This window comes from Etheostoma cragini, chromosome 3, assembly GCF_013103735.1.
Source record: "Etheostoma cragini isolate CJK2018 chromosome 3, CSU_Ecrag_1.0, whole genome shotgun sequence".
Lineage (NCBI taxonomy): Eukaryota > Metazoa > Chordata > Actinopteri > Perciformes > Percidae > Etheostoma > Etheostoma cragini.
In genome coordinates this window covers 8008174-8012953 of record NC_048409.1, presented here as the reverse complement: position 1 = coordinate 8012953, position 4780 = coordinate 8008174, and the positions used below count along the sequence as shown (strand labels likewise).

The 4780-nt window shown below is 40.8% G+C and overlaps 1 protein-coding gene across 2 annotated transcripts in view; it reads left to right on the top strand.

The window, feature by feature from the left end:
- LOC117941670 (seizure protein 6-like) overlaps window positions 1–4780 on the top strand; it is a 301601-nt gene that overhangs the window by 223559 nt on the left and 73262 nt on the right. The gene's annotated exons all lie outside the window — the stretch shown is intronic.

The following is a 4780-nucleotide window of genomic DNA, read 5'->3' as shown; positions in this document are numbered from 1 at the left end:
TGTCCCCGCCCCCGCTGCTGCCGCCTGCTCTCGTCCACTTTACAGGCGAGGCGCAGTTCATCTCGAACGAGCCTACTTTTTCACACCACTGTAGCTTCAATTGACATTTTGTTTATTTTCTGAGGCCACTAGATGGCACTCTTGGTTTAAAGGAAAAGGTTCAAAGAATGGCAATTCAATGTGCTTTCAACCCTTTGTTAACCTGAGTGCTCCATCTAGTGGGCTCAGACAACAACAAAAAATGCATTATGAAGCTTCATGAGGCTTCATTTGGCCATTACTAGTTCTCTGTAACCCAACTGGCACTAACTACAGCTATAGAGAAGGCTCTTTGACATTAGGGTATTTCTTTTTTAAATTTTTCACGTTAGTCTATCTTCTCTAAAAGTGGGCTACATACTTTCCGCGTTCTGACACGGCAACTTCTGCACAGGTTGTACCATGTGAGGCAGTTCTCCCCTCCCAAAGAGAGTTAGTATGGTGAGTCCATAACCCGTCTGTTCCAAAACGCTTTCTCAGATATATCTGGGCTGGCCCCGCCGTAACAATACTCGTCAGGGAGGATGGATGGGAGGAAGAGGCCAAGAGGGGCTGAAAACAGCGAGGTTGAAAAAAAAACAAAAAAAGGCATTGGAGGAGCATGCTGCCAAATGTGACAAGCTTACCGATTTATTTTCAAGAGGACAAACACACGTGGCAACTGGTAAAGAGAGTCATAGCCTAGGACTAATGATTAGCATTAGCAACATAATTATTTGCCTAACAAAGCAAAATATTAAATTTTATTAAAATAGTGTATCACCCAATATAAAACAAAATATAATATAAACAGTAGCTGTTGATAGCCAGCCTCAAGCACATTTCCAAATGCTCATCAGTCATGGTGGAACGTTGTTTGGACTTAATAATCTTCATGTGAGAAAAGGCTGACTCACATAAATAAGTGGAGCCGAACAATATGGTCAAGGAGGTAGCACATTTCCTCATGTTGGGGTACTTTTCCTTTGTCGGCAAGTTCCAAAACGGTCCATGAGCACTAGACTTGAGCTCAACGTCAGCTTGCAGTGTCAGGATCTCATCCTCCACTCCAGACGATTTCAGGTGAAACAGTGTTGCAATTTTTGATGCAAGTAAATCCATCTCAGCATCTTCCCGAAATGGGCAGCACATGCATGTTGCGACTGGCTCCAATAATGCAAAGTCTTGAAAGCGTTTGTTAAAGTCTGACAGACAGTTTTCAATCTGCTGTGTAGTGTTCACTGTCAAGTTGCGCACACGCCTTCCCTTGTGTCTCCAGTTCTGATATGAGGTTCTGAAAGTTTGTCAAATCATGGCGCTGCAGCTTTGTGCACAGATGTTGCATTTTTTGTTTGAACGCATTAACTGAGCTGATCATATTGACTACTGTTTTGTCTTTTCCTTGCAGTTCAACATTAAGGTCATCCAACATGTTGGTCAGATCGGTTAAAAATGCTAAGTCTAGAAGCCACTGAGCGTCACTTAGCTGGATGTATTCTGCATATTTAGACAAGGAAAAACTCTTTAATCTCTGGACAGAGGTCTCGAAATCTTTGCAAGAATTTCCCTCAACTAAGCCATTTTAAGTCAGTGTGTTGCAACAATTCAGTGTGGTCACAGTCCTTCTCCAGATGCACACGGAACAGCCGTCTTTGAAGAGATAGAACAGGTGATTTTCGTTGCCACATCCATTATCTCTTTCATGTTGAGCATTTTTGTGCATAACGCTTGTTGGTGTATTATGCAGTGGTAATTAAGGAAGTTGGGGAAGGCATAATCCTCCCTGCATTTGGCAATAAATTCATTCGAGCGGCCAACCATCGTGGGCACACCGTCTGTGGTAATGTCCACCAATTTGCACACTGGAAGCTGAGCTCTCTCGATAAAGTTTTTGAAAGATTGAAAAATGTCCTCTCCCTGCGTATGCAGTACTGTTAGTGGTTCCTCTTTTGCAATCATACCGGTAAACACCATAAGAATAAAAATGCACAACTGGGCTGTGTCACTCATGTCTGTAGACTCGTCTAATTGCAGTGAGAAACACTCACAATATGTGATATCCCTCCTAAGTTTCTCGGTCACATCCGCGGCCATCGCTTCACAGCGCCGTGTAACTGTACTTCTTGACAGCTGGAGATTTTTGATTGAAGATACTATGTCAGGTTTGTTTTTAGAGATTTATTGTTTTCAACGATGATGGGACTCACCCGGAACGATGCTTTGGTGGCGGTCCTTGGTTTCGTGGTAAGCTGTGAGAAAAAGGCCTGCTGTCCATACAACTGGGATTTTAGTTCTTTCACCTTTCTCCATCTCAGTTCACTTTTTGTAGGGAATTCAGTGTTGTAGCTTTTATGAACATTCCAAAAATGTCCCTCCACATTCCCTTCTTCTAAATGGCAATGGTAGATTTGCAGATGAGGCAAATGCACTTTGAATAGGACATTGTGAAAAAAAAGTCCTTCTCCCATTCTGTATGGAAATGGTAGGTTTTTTGCTGTTTACTTGGTCCAGCTCCCCCACTCATTTTTTTTACCTTTTTTTTTAGATTACTAGAAATAACTTAGCTAGGCTAACTCGGCAACTGGCTAGCTTGCTCTAATTTTGCCGCTGCTGCATGCACATGCGTGCTGAGTGCTGACCCATGTGTCAGAAAAAAATTGTTAGACTGGTTGTCCTGTATGTCAATCAAGTGACAAATAGTATATTGGCATAGGGAGGATGGATAATAGGCTGACATCTTTATTTTTTTTAAAACTCCCAAGCTGAAAAGTGGCCCCACTCCGGCCCTGTGCCTAAATATGTCTGGAATGTAGTAAAGAAATAAAATATAAATGTGAAGAAATGGCAATACCGAACAAATTTATAATTGCTGTTGAGGAAATTGTAATAGAAATTGTGTCCGTGTGTGAGAGAGGAAGTAGAGAGAGAGACAGAGAGCGAGAGAGAGAGAGAGAGTTTATGAAATCATGGCCCCTCTTATTACCATTTCATGAATAACCATATTACAATGAGAGCCACTCAACACATCAGGAGACAAATATTTCAGCAAATCAAAAGCTGCTAAAAAGTCGCTTTGCAGGAGCTGCAGAACTAACAGAAGACAAAAGACCAGCCATGCAATAACAGCAATGTATTATTTCTCACATAATTTTTTCCTGACATTTTTTCTTCTTGAATTTGTAATCATCAGGCTGATATCAGCTGTGTCTTTGAGTCACATTCTTTTTTCTGTCTATTTGTAATACGAATTGTCATTCTTGAATTGCGAAAATAGTAGATTGAAAAACAACCCCGACACACAAACGATCAGCTCTATCTGGAGTGTTTTAATCATGTCACATGGACAGAGTTTGCACAGTTACCCTTACCGTAACAGACATCAAAGTTTGTGTGTGTTTTGATTGCACAGACCCCTCTGCAAATGCCTTCTGCTGATGAATACCTTAGATACTTTTCAACTTCATGAACTTTTATCAGAACTGGCAACCTCGTGAGGAACTCATTGCTTTTCAACCAAATGGATCAGCTTAAAGGGTCTGAATTAAAGGGCCTTTCACACCTGCCTCAATTAGTTTGAATGAATTGCAATTGTTGGTTTTCCATCCTTGGTGCTGTTCGTTTGGGCAGGTCTGAATACGGCGATCACACTCGGGTGCGCACCAAAAGCGGACCAAACCTGCGTACCAAAACCTGCTTGATGAGGTGGTTTGTTTGTGATGAGAATGTGATCCGACCTCAAACTGCACCTTGTACTCCGCAAGTTGGAGCTAAATGGCTCCTGTAGTCAGGTGTGCTTTGCAATCTGTGTTGCGGCTGAGCATGCAAACTGTAGCTGCCGCCACTAAAGTTAAGGACAGACACCGGCAGAGCAGAGCAAAGTCTCGGTGACCAGAGCAGACATAGTAACGTCGCTCTCAAAAACAATGTCTGATTATTTAAATGAAATGAGCTGGTTTGACCATAGAGATGCAAGAAACAAGCACAAGTCCAGAACACAGGACCTTTTCCTGTATTTACTTTCTTGCTCCTGTCCCAGACACATCTTTGCCTGGTTTCTAATGACTAGGGATGAGCGAGTACAGCATGATCTGTATCTGTAACTGTATCTGTTTACCACATGAACTATTTGTATCCGTATCTGTACTCGGACTGGGCGGGGCCTAATCCGGAAGTGGACATAATTTAACCCGGAAGTGGGTCGGGTTGTCTGGAAATGGGCGGGGCTTTAACCAGTATGTTATTTAAGCATGCCATTGATATGAGTTGATCAGAAATTGTTATATTTATTGCTAATTAGAAAACTATTTACATGACAGCATCGAGCTTTAGATCAATGGTGTTGTCATGGTAACAAACGAACTATATACACACAATTTTTTGCAACAATGAATACAACAAATGCGGTTGCAATTATAAATGAAAATGTAATGAACTAGAGTTTTCAGGTAACTTTTTTTTTTTACTTTTAATTTTTTTTCTGATGAGTGTCATTTTTGGCTTCTTATAATAATAATAATAATAATACATTTTATTTAAAGACGCCTTTCTTGGCACTCAAGGACGCCGCACAGGGAATTCATAAATTAAGAACAGCAAAACAAATACTAAACAACAGCAAAACAAATACTATACAACAGCAAAGCAAATACTATACAACAGCGAAACAAATACTATACAACAAAAGAAAACCAATACTATACAACAGCAAAACAAATACTATACAGCAAAACCAAAACCAAAACTATACAACAGCAAAACAAAT